The sequence below is a fragment of the Panthera onca genome, chromosome D2 (genome assembly GCF_046562875.1).
Source record: "Panthera onca isolate mPanOnc1 chromosome D2, mPanOnc1 haplotype 2, whole genome shotgun sequence".
Lineage (NCBI taxonomy): Eukaryota > Metazoa > Chordata > Mammalia > Carnivora > Felidae > Panthera > Panthera onca.
Window position 1 is genome coordinate 54,474,813 of NC_138349.1, and position 18,106 is coordinate 54,492,918.

Sequence of the window (18,106 nt, forward strand, 5' to 3'; positions counted from 1 at the left end):
GGCTCTGAGCTGTCAGCACAGAGCCCGATGCGGGGCTCAAACTCATGGACTGTGAGATTATGACCTGAGCCCGAGTCAGACACCCAACTGACTGAGCTACCCAGGTGCCCCAAGGTTTAATGTTTTTTAATGACTAAAATTAAAAATTTTTCAGTTTTAATTTCTAATATGTTAAATATTGATAGGTATAATACACATAAACAAAAGTTGCTTGGAGTCCTCAAAAATTTTTGGGAGAGTAAAGGGATCCAAAAAGACCAAGAAGTCTGAGAAACAGTGATTTATGTTTTTACATGTTATTTAGTTTTATACAGACAAATATAAGAATTAAATTAAAATTAAAATTAAGATTAATCTAGGGGCCCCTGGGTGACTCGTAGTTTTAAGCGTCTGGCTTCAGCTCAGGTCATGATCTCGCAGTTCAAGGGTTCTGTGCTAACAGCTTAGAGCCTGGAACCTGCTTCAGATTCTGTGTCTCTGTCTCTCTGCCCCTCCCCCGCTCACACTCTGTGTCTCTCTCAAAAATGAATAAACAGTAAAAAAAATTAAATCTAATCTAAAATTAGATTAAATTACACCAACTTAAAAATAGATTTTTAAAAAACATTTATTTTTGAGAGAGAGAGAGAGTGAGCAGGGGAGGGGTAGTGAGAGAGGGGGACAGAGTATCCGAAGCTGGTGCTTTTGCTGACAGCAGAGAGCCCAATGTGGGGCTGAAACTCCCAAACGGTGAGCCACCCAGGGGCCCCTCCATGGTTGCAGCCTTTTCCACAGCTCTGCTAAGGAAATTATTGAAGAGGGTAGTTTTTATTTTGAAAGTCCTGTGGTATCATAATCAAAATATTTTTATTCTATTTCCCTAGTAGTAGTGATGATCCTTTTCCATCCCCACTTCTGACAGCAACATCTTTGATGAAAAACAAGTTACTGGCTTAGGGCTAAACTCTCCAACAGTGTTACTTTGCAAAGAAAACAGCCGAAAAATCCAGAGTAGAGGTAGTGGTGATGTTTCTAAATTCAAAGAAGTTCAAGGTCAGGAAATAGGGAAATTTTACTAGAAGCCTAAACCTAAATACAGTTCAAAAGGAACAATTCCCAAGTCACTGTGGTCCAGTTTTCTTTTCACTGACTCTTTTTTCTTAGTCAACACGTAAACGGACTCTTTTTAACTGAATTGTGTGTGTACACTCCTTGTGTGTGTGCTGGGGAGGGACGGAACAGGAGGGGACCAGAGATAAAAGCCTGAGAATTTCCGGGAGCCCTTTCACTTTCCCGCCTCAATACTGAGGGGGGCGGGGCCCGAGGCCGGACCGGGGCGGGTTGCTTCCCTGGCCCCGCCCCAACCCTAGTTCTCCGTGCCCCTCCCACATGCATTTCGCCATGATCCCAACAGGCCCAGCGGCTAGGAGGGTCACGTGAGGGTGGGCGGTGGAGGAGGAGGTTTTCCTCCGCTGGTTTTTCGTCTCTATGGTTGTCAGAGGTGGGCGGCTTTGATCCAAAGGCATTGGCAGCTCCAGTGTGGACAGGTGAGTCCTGGACCCTTAAAGGTGTGAGGGACAGCCATTTAGGGAAGGCGAAAGGGAAGGCAGGGCGAAACAGCTGTAAAGGATCTGGCCGCCCGTGTGTTGGCTTTGGGATCCGGCGACTTCTCGGGTCTGGCGGCATAGCTGTCTTCCCTGACGCGCTCAGTTCAGGGGCTTGAGAGGAGTCCTTAGTCGTGTCTGCTTGCCGTCCTCCGCTTTCCTTCATCTCACCTCATCCCTTTTCGCTGTCCCGGGAGAGCTCCCAGTGCAGAGTTCCCAACGGCGAGGTTCACTTGGGCGCCGATGTCCCTCTCTTTTCCGGCAACCTGGAGATACACAGGTAGACTTGACTAGTTTCGCTGGGATTTGTTGATGTGGATGGACGTGGGTGATGGAGTTTACACTTAGATGCCTTATGGGTAGAAATATTAATTATTGAATCGGAAAAAGAAGTAGAAAGTTCTCCTTCGGGAACCCGAAGGAGCAAAACATAGTGCAGCCTTCTTGGACTGTTCAGTTTTTATCTTTTACGATGCTTTCCGTTTTCATTCTCGCTTAAGTTTCCTTTTTACCATCCCGTCCTGGCCCACCGTACGATGTTTTGAGAATGAGCCGAGTGTTACTGACTCTGTGTGAATGTTGAGAGAAGAGTTTAAAACGGACTGTTCTTTAAGTTTCTGTCTCTGCTATCTTATGGTTACTTTTCCTTCCCTTTCAGATGCCTAAAAAGTGTTGTTAAGTATTTGTAAATGTAATGTAAGAAGAATTACTATTTTATGGCCAAGGGACTGGAATAAACTATTCCCCTTGTGGTACCTGGAAAGACTCACTTTCTTTGTTATTTTATAAATGTTTTTATCTCCAAATTTTGGGGTGGTTTGGCTATACCTTTGTTTATGTTAAAGTACCCCTTAGGTCCCGTGTGCAAGTAATCTAGCAGTAGAAGAAAGGAGTATGCTGACAAAGTGAACCAATTTGGGGTTGATAGATGTAGAATTAAAGTTTAAAGTTAAACCATATGACTAATAAAACGTCAGCATCTTGAGACACAGATATCACCCTGGATGACCAACACGCTGTCTTTCTGGTGTTGGACAAGGTAATGAGTTTGTTGAACATCATCTTGTCTTAAAAACTTTTTAAAACTTTTCACTTGTTTGTGAGAAGATGATGTTGGCCTCCAGCTACTCTTTATAGTCACCCTTGATAGGTGATTATCTCTTCTACTTAAGATCATCACTCTGGCCATCTAATTATGTCTGGCCATCTAATTATGTCATTGACACCCTCTAAGTGTCCTTACTGAAAATTGTGAAACACAGAATAATACTAACAAAAAGTGAAGATTCAGGAGTTGGTTCTGTGCTTGGGGAGAAAGGGAAAGAGTGATAGAAGCTAATAAAAGCAAGAGAACAAAAGCACGTATCGCTACCTTCCTTTATAATTTATAGACCATATTCAGTAGACTTTTTATATTCCCACTGCATCCTTGAGACTGACTTTCCTATATTTAAGAATGAACAATGGTATGTAACTTTTCCCATGATGCATTATTACATGAAATAATTATAACTGAAAGATTTAACTGACCCCTCAGGTCTTATATTATTTAGAATTATAGGACTAAAGTAATTGATAAGGTTATTAAACCTAATTTGGACACTTTTAATCTTTAGTTTTACTTTTTGAGCAATTTTTGTAGTGGTGGCATCACGTGCTGAATGTTAACCAGTATTTTCCATATAGAGTTGTTTAGTATATTCGTCTTTTTGCTTTAAAGTTTATTTATTTATTTTCAGAGAGAGAGAGAGAGAGAGAGAGAAGTGGGAAAGAGGCAGAGAGAGGGAGAGACAGAATCCCAAGGAGGCTCCACACTGTCAGCGCAGGGCCAGACGGGGGGCTGAACCACGAGATCATGACCTGAGCCAAAATCAAGAGTGTGGTGCTCAGGGTGCCTGGGTGGCTCAGTAGGTTAAGCATCTGATTTCGGCTCAGGTCACGATCTCCCAGTTTATGGGTTCAAGCCCCAGAGCCTGCTTCGAATTCTGTGTCTCCCTCTCTCTCTGCCCCTCCCCCGCTCGTACTCTGTCTCTCTCTCTCTCAAAAATGAATAAACATTAAAAAAAAAAAAAGAGTGGGATGCTCAACTGACTCAGGCACCCTTATATATTCCTTTCAAAAAGGGAATCAATTTTGTTTTTAAAGTTTTACTTGCACTTTTTATTTTTTCCCCACTCAAAACAAAAATAGCTTGGGTGTTTGCCAACTAAAAAAGTTGATTCTTTTAAAATAGATTTTCTAGGGGCGCCTGGGTGGCTCAGTAGGTTGAGCGTCCGACTTCGGTTCAGGTCGTGATCTCGCGGTCTGTGAGTTCGAGCCCCGCGTCGGGCTCTGTGCTGACAGCTCAGAGCCTGGAGCCTGTTTCGGATTCTGTGTCTCCCTCTCTCTGACCCTCCACCGTTCATGCTCTGTCTCTCTCTGTCTCAAAAATAATGTTAAAAAAAATAAATAAAAAATTAAAAAAAAATAAAATAGAGGGCGCCTGGGTGGCGCAGTCGGTTAAGCGTCCGACTTCAGCCAAGTCACGATCTCGCGGTCTGTGAGTTCGAGCCCCGCGTCAGGCTCTGGGCTGATGGCTCGGAGCCTGGAGCCTGTTTCCGATTCTGTGTCTTCCTTTCTCTCTGCCCCTCCCCCGTTCATGCTCTGTCTCTCTCTGTCCCAAAAATAAATAAAAAACGTTGAAAAAAAAATAAAATAGATTTTCTATACACTTTGTAAATTAGGAGAAAATTGTTAATGCTTTTAAGACATTAAATGTTGTTACATGAGCATATTTGAGAAGAAAACACAGGGCAGGATTTTTAAATGTTTTATATTTCCTGTTATAAAAGTGTATGTGCCTGTTTTGGAAAAATGGAAATATGATGAAAATATAACATTGAAAGTCGGAATCCTAATTTATGTTTTCCCCTGCCACCCTGTAACCACTAGTTAGTTCCCTTTGCATATTTTTGAATCAGTGTGCAAAAGTAGAGTCTCAAGTAAAACTCCCTGGGAGAGATGGTGGTACTAATAGCTCCAGGCTTACATCCTACAACCTTAGAAACTCCAAAAGAGAGAGAACTTCCCTGTGTCTGTGATTCCAGCAAACTACTGTATGAGAATTTCATTAACCTGACTTGGGTCATTGCCCATCCTGGCAGTAGTCTCTATGGTCAGAGTGATAGAATGCTTTGTGTGGTCAAGATTGGATCTTGTTCTCACCATGGAGTGGGGTAGGGGGATAACCGTTTTAAACTACATGAATTAGGAACAGGCAACGTCAGGGTGCCTGCCTGGCTCAGAGGTAGAGTATCCCCCTCTTGATCTTGGGGTTGGGAGTTCAAGCCTCACACTGAGTGTAGAGTTTACCTAAAAAAAAAATAGACAACAGGTTTTCTTTAGGGAAATTGAGGTGTCATTTTTCTGGAGAGGGGAGAACGATTCCTGGGCAGGCAAAAACAACAGATGTTCACTGAAATAATTTTATATGTATTTGTTTTCTTTTAATTAAGAGAACTTGCTTTCCTTTACCCAATATAAATTAATTGTATTTTTTTTAATTTTTTTTTTTAACGTTTATTTATTTTTGAGACAGAGAGAGACAGAGCATGAACGGGGGAGGGGCAGAGAGAGAGGGAGACACAGAATCGGAAGCAGGCTCCAGGCTCTGAGCATCAGCCCAGAGCCTGACGCGGGGATCGAACTCATGGACCGCGAGATCGTGACCCGAGCTGAAGTCGAACGCTCAACCGACTGCGCCACCCAGGCGCCCCATAAATTAATTGTATTTTGCAGTTTGAGTGTTAGTGTTTTTTTTTAATGTCTATTATTTTATTAATTTATAGAACTTGAAATTTAAACTCCTTGACTAGCATATATTTGTGCTGTTGTTATATGTTTAGCCCTGTACTCTGGAGTATTCAGCTTTTCTAACTTTAGGTATATTGTGTGTTTGTCAGTTTGTTAAAATCATTTATTGGTAATTTTTTTTTTTTTTTTTTTTTTTTACTGTAGGTGAACTTAACAAATTGTAGTTTTATAAATAGTAAATAAAGTTTTGAATATTTAAATGTATGTAGTCAGTATGGTTAAATGCTTGATTCTTTTAAGTATTACACGTTTAAAAATCTGTTAGTATAGAGGGGCGCCTGGGTGGCTCAGTCGGTTGAGTGTCCGACTTCAGCTCAGGTCATGATCTCGTGGTCCGTGAGTTCAAGCCCCGCATCAGGATCTGTGCTGACAGCTCAGAGCCTGGAGCCTGCTTCAGATTCTGTGTCTCCCGCTCTCTGCCCCTTCCCTGCTCATGCTGTGTCTCTCTCTGTCAAAAATAAATAAACTTTAAAAAAATATATTTAAAAAAATGTGTTAGTATAGTAACCATTTCATTTTGAGCATTGTATGAAAAAGAAATTATAATTGTCACAAACTGCTGTCACTGGGCATTAACTTTAAGACTATAGTTAACATTAATGTCTGGTTTTGTATCTTTATGGATTATTCTAATGGTTCATTATATTTTAAGAGAAAATATAATTGAAGTTACATATTGTTTACTCCACTGTCTTGATTTTGTTTAAAGGAAATGTTAGCAGTTCAATTCAATGGACATTTGAGCTTTAATTGCAACGTTGGTGTCACGGGCTTTAGTTTAGACAGATTCATATTCTAAAATCCAACTCCATCACTTCTTGATGTTGAACAAGTTACTTAATCTCTCTGAACTTGAGTTTATTCCATTATCAAAATAGAAATAATAACACTGTCTCAAGGTGGGGGGTCTTATGAGGAGTAATTTAATGTATGCCAAGGGTCTGGGATGTAGTAGGTACTTATTAAATGTAATTGTTAATAATAATGAGAACAAGAAATAACGTCTAAAAAGATTTTACTACCCCAATTTCAAAATGTTTAGCTCCAGAGGGTTTAAATGTATATATAGGTGTTACAGAATTAATTGTTTTGTGTCAGTTTGTCTTGATTTTAGCAGGTTTTTAAATTCTGTGTTACATAGATAGCAATAAACTAAAAGACTGTTTAAACTACATAATTATTAGAGGACTGCCGAAGTATTTGAAGATGGCCTAGTCCAAGTATGAAAACTGTTAGGATAGGGGAATGTATTGAGAGAATTTTACACAGACTCTGAGCTCAGCAAAGTTTAATATTAAGTAGATCTTACATTCCTTGGCTATACAAGGCGACCTAAGTGTTGAGCACCTTGGATGTTCATATAAGAATTTATGGTGACTTTTGGTAATAGGCAGAAATAATAAAAATGGATCAGCTTTTATTTTTATTTATTTATTTAATGTTTTATTTATATTTGAGAGAGACAGACAGAGCGCTAGTGAGGAAGGGGCAGAGAGACAGAAACAGAATCTGAAGCAGGCTCCAGGCTCTGAGCTGTCAGCACAGAGCCCAACACGGGGCTCAAACTCAAGAACCATGAAATTATGACCTGAGCTGAAGTTGGACACTTAACCGACTGAGCCACCCAAGAGCCCTGGATTAGTTTTTATTTTTAAGGATGAGTTCAGGGTGATGGTCACATGAAGTAGTGCTTTGAGAACATGTTATATTGGACACCTGCAGGTGGAAGAGATAATAGTTTTGAATGTTACTTGAAAAACAAAAAAAGGCAGCTGTAGAATTGAACAACTGTGAAAAGTGACTGGCTTTAAATATAATTTTTATGTGGTATGGGAAATTAAATATTGCCACTTTGAGAGGAGAGGTGTTTTAGCCCTATTTATGAGCAAATAAATAGCTAGAAATGGATTAATCTTTTTTTCCCCGAACTGATAGAGTAATCAGTTTTAACATTTCCTAGGCTAACTAACTAACAATAAGTTCAAGGTGGTTTTTACTAACCATGAGAAAATTGAAAACTTAATGTAATCTTGGAGAAATATATTCATATAATTCATGTCAGGTATACAAATAATGTTTACATTTCTCTTCAAAGTGATTTCGTATTGGTCATTTAAATCTTAAAGTCCCTATCTTAATACCTTGCTTGTTCAGAGTTGGTGGTTACTTCGTGTCTATTTTTTTTTTCTTGAGAGTGTGCACATGTGCGCAAGCAAGCGCATGAGCAGGGGAGGGATGGAGAGAGACAGGAAGAGAGAGAATCTCAAGCAGGCTCAGCACTGTCAGCACAAGAGCCTGACACGGGGCTTGAACTCGTGAACCATGAGATCATGACCTGAGCCGAAATAGAGTCAGACACTTAGTGGACTGAGCCACCCGGGCATCCCTAGGCTGATTGATTCTTGATGCCAGAACCAAGTCTTACTCATCATAATATCCTGAATATGCAGCAGAGTATTTGTAGTCTATACAAGTTCAGAACATGTTTGGTGAAGAGTAAGATATTTCATCTGCCTAAAAATCAGGATAGAAATAAGATATAATTCAACAGATTAAGTCTGCACACTGTAACCTATATCAGTCTGATGCATTAAGAAAACTTACTTGGAGACCTCTAGAAAATTCCATCCACACTTTTTACCACACATCAATAAACATGTTTTATCTGTAATATATACCAAGGCAGTGGAGAGAGAGAGAGAGGAAAAACATTTCCATTCGTTAAGGAGCTCATAGTCTAGTGGTAGAGACAGCCAGATGAATTGATAATTACAACTTAGATTTATGCTAATTAAGATTCAAATTAAAAATTCAGTTTATCGCTTCAGTAGACACATTTCAGGTGCTCAGTAGCCGCATGTGGCTTGTGCTTACTGTATTGAATAGTAGATGTAGAATATTTCTATCATCGCATCACATTCTGTTTGACAGAGCTGTTGTAGAACATTATACACTTGAACCTACATTCCCTAATTTCAGCTGATAGTTAATTTTCATTTCAATCATATTCCTTCCTTGTTCAAATAAAACTTGCTTTTAGATTTGAAAGTTGTATTTTTTAAAATTATCAAGTGAATTTTATAATACATTTCAAATAAAGTGATATTGTTCATTTCCTCATGTCTTTGATATGTGATAGCATTTAAATTAAGTAGTTTCAGAATTTGATTAAAAAATTTTTTTTAAAGTTTATTCATTTTTGAGAGAGAGAGAGAGAGAACACAAGTGGGGGTAGTGCAGAGACAGAGAGGGAGACACAGAATCCGAAGCAGGCTCCAGGCTCCGAGCTGTCAACACAGAGCCCGACAGGGCTGGAACTCACGAACCATGAGATCATGACCTGAACCGAAGTCAGACATTTAAATGACTGAGCCCCCCGGGTGCCCCTCAGAATTTGATTTTTAACTTCAGCATTGGTATCATCTGACTTTCTATCCTAATAATTTCTGAGATGGCAGTGTAGCATAATGGTTAAGAGCAATGGCTTTGAGATCAGAGAAATCTTCCTCTGCCATCTGTTGGCTGTGACTTTAAGCAAATTTTCTAAAAGCATTGAGCTGTGGTGTCCTCAGTAAAATAGGAGTAATAATACTTATTGCAAGGGTTATGGAAAATTAAATAAGGTAACAGATATTAGGCTTTTAGCATAGTACCCCTCACAGAGTATTGTTCATTAAATGCTGGCATTAAAGAGAATTTTGAACAACGAGTTGTTTAAAAGTTATTTAAAAGAAAACAATTTTTTGAGAAAGTTGGAGACATTGGAATAGAGGCTGGGTATTAGAACATACCAAGGAATTAATGTGAAATTTGTTAAGTATAAGTGTGACATGATTATGTGGAAGGAAAGTCTATATTTTTGGAGACATATCAAAATATATAGCAGTGAAATGATAGACTGTCTTGAGAGTTGCATAAAAATGATTCACAAAGACATGCGAATAAAAGGGATGGAAAAATTGGTCTTAATATCCATTTCTGGTGAAGAAGGATTAATAAGTACCATATTTACCTTCCTGCCTGAAATAGCTAAAAAGGCAGACCAAATATACAAAGCAGTGGTTTCCTAGATTTTGGACATCGTGCAGCAAAGGAAGGTGATCCTTGAGAGATGGGAAACAGATGGGGTGAGCTCTGTGACTGCTCTGGTGTGCTGCCTGGAGTTTCCCCCCTGTAGAGCAGGGAGGGGGAATCCCAACCAGAGCACAGGGGTCTCCTTGAATTGACATAGCCTGGGGAGGCCAAGGCGGCTGGAGTTTGCACGACAGGGTACTAGAGATGAGAAAGCTGAAAGGAGAGAAAACTTTGGACATCTGCAGAGGCTCCCCCTCAAGTACTGAGTGGAGAACTGATCAGTGCACACATGTGAGGAAACTACTGAAGCTAGGAAAAGAACCACCTGAAAAGAATAGAGAACAGTACTCGAAAGAGTTTTCGCAAAGGCAGAAATAGTGGTTTTTTTTCCTGTCAGCCAGAGTGGAAAATGTCTTACTAGGTCATATAGAGTACTCAGAAGGGCTTTGTTTTAGTAGTGGGATAAAATTAGGTGCTCCAGCCCAACCTAAAAAGCTTTAAAAAAAAAAGCAAGACCTGAAAAGGTCAAACTGTTTCTAAGAGACTTAATTATAAGCTCAAGAACAGTTATAGGAATTCAAAAATATCTAGCACCCAACAAGGTAAAATTCACAGTGTCTAGCATCCAATCAGAAATTGCTAGGCATAGGGTGCCTGGGTGATTCAGTCTGTTAAACACCAGACTCTTGATCTCAGCTCAGGTCTTGACCTCGGGGTTGTGAGTACAAGCCCTGCATTGGGTTCCACACTGAGTGTGGAGCCTACTTAAAAAAAAAAAAAATTACTAGGCATGTAAAGGAGCAGGAAAATATGACCTATGATGACAAGAAAAAAAATAGTCAAAAGCAAAACTGGTGACAGGTGATAGAATTAGTAGAGAGGAGTATTAAAACAGTTTTTATAATTGTATTTCATATGCTTAAGAAACTAAAAGAAAGATTGATTATGTTAAATAGAAGCATGGAAGATAGGGAAAAGACCCAAATGGAACTTCCAGAGATAGAAACTATAATGTCTGAGATGAAAACTACACTTGTTGGCATTAATGACAGATTAGACATTGGAGAAGGAAATTTATACTGAAGCGCATGAAGTATACAAAATAATCTATGAAGAGCTCTTGCTATAAGTACTTAATTTGACTCTGGTCAAGTTTTTACATGTAACTTGAATTTATGGGAGATAAAGGGACTAGAGAAACATTGAAACCATGCTGTAAGGAAGCAACTAGATAAATCCAGAATTTGAGAAATGCTGCAATTTACTTGCCCTGTTCTCTTTGAAAATTAAGGTTGTGCTGTGATTACACAACATGGTGGATATACTTAATGTAACTGAATTGTATACTAAAAAGTGGAGAAAATGGTAAGTTTTATGTATATTTTACCATATTTTTAAAAAAGTACCATTTTAATCATTTTAGGTGCGCTGTTGGGAGGCATTAAGTATATCTCCGTTGTTCTGCATGCATCCCCACCATTCATTTCCAAAACATTTTCTTCTTAAATGGAAAACTGTACCCATAAAATGGTAACCCTCCTTTTATTTCTCTTGCCAGTCTCTGGCATCACCAATCTACTTTCCGGTTCAATGAATCTCACTACTGTAGGAACTTATAAGTGCAATCTTATAGTATTTGTCTTTTTGTGACTGGCGTATTTCACTTATATAATGTCTTTAATGTTCATCCATGTCGTAGGATGCATCAGAATTTCCTTCCTTTTTTAAAAAATTGTTTTTATTGTGGTAGAATACACATAAAATTGACCATCTCAACCATTTAAAAAAAAAATTTTTTTAACGTTTATTTATTTTTGAGACAGAGAGAGACAGAGCATGAACGGGGGAGGGTCAGAGAGAGAGGGAGACACAGAATCTGAAACAGGCTCCAGGCTCTGAGCTGTCAGCACAGAGCCCGATGCGGGGCTTGAACTCACGGACTGCGAGATCATGACCTGAGCCGAAGTCGGACGCTTAACCGACTGAGCCACCCAGGCGCCCATCTCTCAACCATTTTTTTTTTAATTTTTTTTTTAACGTTTTTATTTATTTTTGAGACAGAGAGAGACAGAACATGAATGGGGGAGGGTCAGAGAGAGGGAGACACAGAATCTGAAACAGGCTCCGGGCTCTGAGCTGTCAGCACAGGGGCCTGATGCGGGGCTCGAACTCACGGACCGCGAGATCGTGACCTGAGCCGAAGTCGGCGCTCAACCGACTGAGCCACCCAGGCGCCCCTCTCAACCATTTTTAAGTGTACAGTTCAGTGGTATTAATCTAAGTACATTCAGATTCCTGTGAAACCACCACCAACATCCATCTCCAGAACTTGCAAATTTATATTAAATACATCTATTTTTTTTAACATTTATTTATTTTTGAGGGACAGAGAAAGACAGAGCATGAGCAGGGGAGGGGGAGAGAGAGAGGGGGAGACACAGAGTCTGAAGCATCCTCCAGGCTCTGAGCTGTGTGTTAGCACAGAGCCTGACTCAGGGCTCCAACTCACGAACTGCAAGACCATGACCTGAGCTGAAGTCGGACGCTCAACTGACTGAGCCACCGAGGTGCCCTAATACATCTATTAAATAATAACTCTATATTACCACCCCCCATCATGTAACCATGATTCGACTTTCTGCCTCTAAGATTTTGACTACTCTAGGTACCTCATGTAAGTGGAATCATACAGTGTTTGTTGAGACTGATTTATTTCACTTAGTGTAATATTGAATAACATTCATCCATGTTGTATTGTGTGTCAGAATTTCCTGCCTTTTTATGGCTGAATAATATTCCATTGTATGTATAAACCATATTTTGTTTATCTGTTCATCTGTTGATGGACACTTGGGTTGCTTCCACTTTTTGGCTATTGTGAAGAATGCTGCTATGAGTATGGGTCTACAAATATGTCTCTGCTTTCAGTTCCTTCAGACATATTCCCCAAAGTGGCGTTGTTGGATCATATGATCATTCTCTGTTTAATTTTTTGAGGAACTGCCATAGTTTTCCATAGCACCTAGCTGTACCATTTTATGTTCCCATCAACAGTGTACAAAGATTCCAGTTTCTCCAGTACTTGTTTTTTCTGTTCATTTCTTTGATTAGACTAGCAAGGTTTATGACTAGTCTTACCAATTGTTTGCATTAAAAGGAAGATATTTAGGTGTAATGTACTTATTGATGTTTTATTGAAATTTATATTACATAGTATGGTACGGTTTTTTTATAAAGTATTTTTCTAATGTTCATTTTTGAGAGAGAGAGAGAGAGAGAGCAAGCAGGGAAGGGGCAGAGAGAGAGGGAGACACAGAATCTGAAGCAGTCTCTAGGCTTTGAGCTGTCAGCACAGAACCCCATGCGGGACTTGAACCCATGGGTCGTGAGATCACAAGCTGAAGTCAGACACTTAACCGACTGAGCCACCCAGGCGCCCCTACATAATACAGTTTTTATTTGAATTATCACAGCAGCATCCTGTTATCGTATTTATTCGTAATTTACTGTGTGTTGGACACTGTGCTCAGCTTTGTACAAGCATGTTCTTATTTAATCCTCTTCATAGTCATTTGCAGTGTTATTAACCCTGTTTTATGGCAGCACAAAGTTGCCAAGTCAGGAATCAAACACAAATCTGATTGGGGCACCTGGGTGGCCCAGTCCATTAAGTGTCCAACTCTTGGTTTCGGCTCAGGTCATGATCTTGCAATTTCGTGGGTTTGGGACTGTCAGTGTGGAGCCTGCTTTGGATTCTCCACCTCCCTCTCTTTTTCTCCACCACTTCCGCTCTCTCTGTCTCTCTCAAAACAGATAAATAAACTTAAAAAAAAAACAACAAACACAAATCTGACTGACTTCAATATGGCCAGAAAGAGGTCAAGTTTATAAATTCTGATATCTAGAATTAATGAATTAGCAGATTACCTTGACAGAACTCTCTGTTCCTCAGTTTATAAAAACAAAAGAAAACAAAACACAGTGCAAACTTATCTACCTGTTCAGTAAAGCTTTATTTTGTGATCTAATTTTGCTTTCATTAAATCCTGAAGTTGAAAACATCTTCAAGTAAGCAAGGGAAAAATCTCTTTAAATAGAAGTTTAAAGAGTACCTCTTTAAATAGAAGTTGAAGTAAAGGTAAAAAAAGGTAGGACAATATGCAGTGAAATATCTAATATTGCTGTCAGCCTAGCAGGTTCATTTCTAGAGAGAACATAAATATAGACAGATTGTTATAAAAGAATATTGATAAAGATGTCTGTTTCTGTGAAGACTAAAAAAAATTCCACTGAAATTGTTATTTATGTTGAAAGAGACTTCTTTGGCAGAAATATGTATTATTTTTACTAATTGGTCCATAGTACTGATCAGTTCTTTGCTGTTGAATGAGACTGAGTGGACCCACAGGTGCGTTCTGACATGAAATTATTATTCCATTTTAATCCTGGTGCCCCACTTTCCATATCCGAAAATTAAATACAGTACAAATGAGAGAGTATTCATTGGAGCACTTATAAAATAAAGAGTTTTCTGCAAACGCAAAGTGACATGCTTATTTTTTTTTTTTTCCAACGTTTTTTATTTATTTTTGGGACAGAGAGAGACAGAGCATGAACGGGGGAGGGGCAGAGAGAGAGGGAGACACAGAATCGGAAACAGGCTCCAGGCTCCGAGCCATCAGCCCAGAGCCTGACGCGGGGCTCGAACTCACGGACCGCGAGATCGTGACCTGGCTGAAGTCGGACGCTTAACCGACTGCGCCACCCAGGCGCCCCAATGACATGCTTATTAAATATTGATCCCTTTGTTCTGTCTTCACATATCATTTCTGTATCACAGTAGGATTTAGAGCTTTTAATTTAATAGGGAAGCCCATAAAGTACCTTCTCATTCTGTGGTGCATATAATGCACTATTGTTGATCAAAGTTTTGTATTTTCTTTATTTAAAAAATTTTTACTCTTCCTGTCACTGTCAGCTTTTTGTAGAGTTAGACTTAGCCAACTAGTACTTTTACCATACATTCCCATGTTAAAACTTTATGGACAAAGCAAACAGACTTAGCAATGAAAGAATTAGCTGATTAGCAAATTACAAATGAGGACTTGGTTTACATAGGCCATTTAAGGTTTATGCTGTTGTACAATTAAATTAACTCAACCTAATAGCTTTTTGAATGGTTGAGTGTCATTAAAAAACAATTTTATATTGCATATATTACAAATACATGTAGCATGTATAAAATTACATGAAATATATATGTACCCTTTAAATTTTTTTAAATATGTATTTATTTTTGAGAGAGAGAGACAGAGTACAAGTGGGAGAGGGGCAGAGAGAGAGACACACGCACAGAATCCAAAACAGGCTCCAGGCTCTGAGCTGTGAGCACAGAGCCTGATGCGGGGCTCGAACTCACGAATCATGAGATCATGACCTGAGCCGAAGTTGGACACCTCACTGACTGAACCACCCAGGCGCCCCTGTACACTTCAAAGAGTAATTAAGGACGTGAACTATGTAGATAACCATCACCCAAGCCAAATGAGAACACTTCTACCACCCCAGAAGTCCCCCATGTGCCTTTTCCTAATCACAGCCCTCTTCTCTTTAGGAGACAAATTACCACCCACAATTTTGGGGATAATCATGGTTACGTGTATCACTAAATACCTTATATAGATGAAATCTAATTATATATATTCTTTATGATTTGCTTTTGCACTCAACATTATATTCATGAGACTTACCATTGTTACTGGTAAAGCATTTTTGGGGAGATGTAAATTTTCCTAAAATTAATTTTGTGATTCTTTATCTTGTTTTTTTTTTCTTTTTATTTATTTTTTAGTAATCTCTGTGCCCAACATGTGACTCTTGAGATCAAGATCATATGCACTTCCAACTGAACCAACCAGGCACCCTTCTCTCACTTTTAAAAAAATATGTTTTATGGGGCGCCTGGGTAGCTCAGTCGGTTGAGTGTCCGACTTTGGCTCAGGTCATGATCTCGCGGTCTGTGAGTTCGAGTCTGTGCTGATTGCTCAGAGCCTGGAGCCTGCTTCAGATTCTGTGTCTCCCTCTCTCTCTGCTCCTCCCCCACTCATGCTCTGTCTCTCTCTCTCTCTCTCTCTGTCAAAAATAAATAAACATTAAAAAAAAAATGTTTTACATTGAAGTAAAAATGTATAAAAATTAAAGGTGTGCTTTAATGAATAATTATGAAGTGAATCCCTCCCTGTTTATTCATTATCCAGATTAGGAATTAGGACATTGCCAGCCCCTCAGACTCTTTCATTTCCACTGCCATGTTTTTGTTCTTATTACAGTTTTCTTCCTTCAGAGGCAACCCCTATTGTGACTTTCATCATTATCAATTTCTTGGTTTTCCTTTATTTTTATGTTAAGCAGTATGGTTTAATAGTGTCTTTTTGAATATTGTAAAAATGGAATACAACTGTGAGTTTTCTGTTGTGTCTTCTTTTTTCAACATTATGTTTGTAAGGTTTTATCCTTATTGTATATAGTGTAGTCCATTTGTATTGTTACCATATAGAGTTCTCTTATGTGCATGAACTATTATTTTTTATCCACGTAACTGTCAATAGACATTTGGGTGGTTAATAGTTTTTGATTACTACAATGTTGCTATGAACATTCCCTTACATATCTGTACATTTCTCTTTTTTTAATTTTTCCTTTCAAATTTTTTTGAAGTTTATTTATTTATTTTAGTAATCTCTACCCCCAACATGGGGCTTGAACTCATGATCCCCTAGTCAAGAGTCTTATGCTCTTCCAACTGAGCCAGCCAGGCGCCCCCTCAATTTTTTTTTTTTTTTCCTTTTTAAGGAACTAGTGGTATAGTTTGGCTGTTAGTCTTTTGTTGATTATATGAATAGTTAACTGTTTTGTCCCTCTCTGGACTTAACTTTGTAGTGTTTTTTTGATGTCTTTTGTAATGTTTCTTATGGTGTCTTTTCTGATGCCTTGTATGGTTTTTTTTTTTATGATTGCTTTTGATAGACTTTTATAGTCTTTTATATTTAATTTTTTTGGTATTGTTTAAAAAATTTTTTCCTACTCTGATGTCATAAAGATGTTCTCTTATTTCATCAGCTAGAGACTTTATGTATTTCCTTTTATACTGAAGTGTTTAATCCACTTACAACTGATATTTGTGTATTGTGAATCCATTTATTTCTTTCCTTATGCATATTCAGTGTTCCAGCCTCATTTATTGGGAAGTCTTCCTTTTCCTACAGATTTGGTATCCCACCTTTGTCATACAGGATGTATCTATTTATGTGGATATGTCTTAGGGCTTGAAGTTTTTCTTCTGTTGTTCTATTTGTTCCTCTGTGGCAATATCACATTGTCTTAGGTATTAAGATTTTGTAATGAGTTGTAATTAATGTTAGAGCAGGATCTCCTGCTTGTGTCCCGCCCCCCTCCCCCCCCCCTTCCCCCAAGCATATCTTAGCGTTTCTTGGTCCTTTGTACTTCTCTGTTCATTTTAGGGTTTGTCAAGGCCCACTAAAATCCCATTAGGATTTTCATTGGGTTGCATTGATACCGTAGTTTAGTTTGGGGAGAATCTTCATCTTTACAAAGTTTTGTTTTTCAGTGTATTAACATAGTGTTACATTTATTTAGGTCTTATTTATTTATTTATTTCAAGATCTCCTTTAACGAGGTCTTTCAATGAAGTGTTATAAGATTCTCTATCATTTTTTGAACATCTTTTATTAGACTTATTCCTAGGTCCTTTATATTTTTGCTTTTTCTTCTTCTGTTTTTATTTTATTTTTAATTGTTGAGATGGACACTTAATTTGTTCTTTCTTTCCTAATAAATATATTTAAAGCTAAGTATTTTCTTTTAAATAGTGTGTCCCACAAGTATTTTATAAAGGCAACTATACTGAGACTTTTTGAAATAGCTTCAATAGACATAGTCATGAATTTACCACAATAATCAAAATATAGAGCAGTTCCTTCCACTCCTAGAAACTGCCTTAGGCCCCTCTGTTGCCACCTTCTTCCCCCACTCCCAACTCTGGCAACTATTGATCTGTTTCCTGTTAACAAGGGTTTTGCCTTTTTTACAATGTCATACAAGTCATACAGTATATAACTTGGCTTTTTAAAACAAATTTATTTCTTAAATTTTTATTTATTTATTTTGAGAGAGAGAGAGAGAGTGTGCACATGCACACACAAACGGGGGAGGGGCGGAGAGAGAAGGAAAGAGAGAATCCCAAGCAAGCTCTGCACTGTCAGCACAGAGCCCCATGTGGGGCTCAAACTCATGAACTGTGAGATAATGACCTGAGCCAAAATCAAGAGCCAGATGCTTAACTGACTAGGCCACCTAGGTACTCCTTAAAACTGGCTCAGAGCCTGGAGCCTGCTTTGCAGTCTGTGTCTCCCTTTCTCTCTGCCCTCCCCTACTCATGTTCTGTCTCTCTCTCTCAAAAATAAATAAACATTAAAAAAATTAAAAAAAAAAAGAGTTCATTCCTTTTTAATTGTGGTTATATTCTATTGTATAGTTATGCCACAGTTTGTGTGTCTGTTCAACTGCTGAGAGATACT

At 38.6% G+C, this 18,106-nt stretch overlaps 1 protein-coding gene across 6 annotated transcripts in view; it reads left to right on the forward strand.

Moving 5' to 3' along the window:
* The first annotated feature begins 654 nt into the window (after positions 1–654).
* MICU1 (mitochondrial calcium uptake 1) overlaps positions 655–18,106 on the forward strand; it is a 248,400-nt gene continuing 230,948 nt past the window's right edge. For 4 of the 6 annotated variants that reach the window (XM_081790530.1, XM_060642469.3, XM_060642472.3 and 1 more), the window contains exon 1: positions 1,394–1,526. The gene's annotated coding sequence lies outside the window, so the exon portion shown is untranslated. Of the gene's footprint in view, positions 730–1,393; positions 1,531–18,106 lie in introns of those variants that run through there. The other 2 variants (XM_078434361.2, XM_081790529.1) reach the window with 2 other exon arrangements.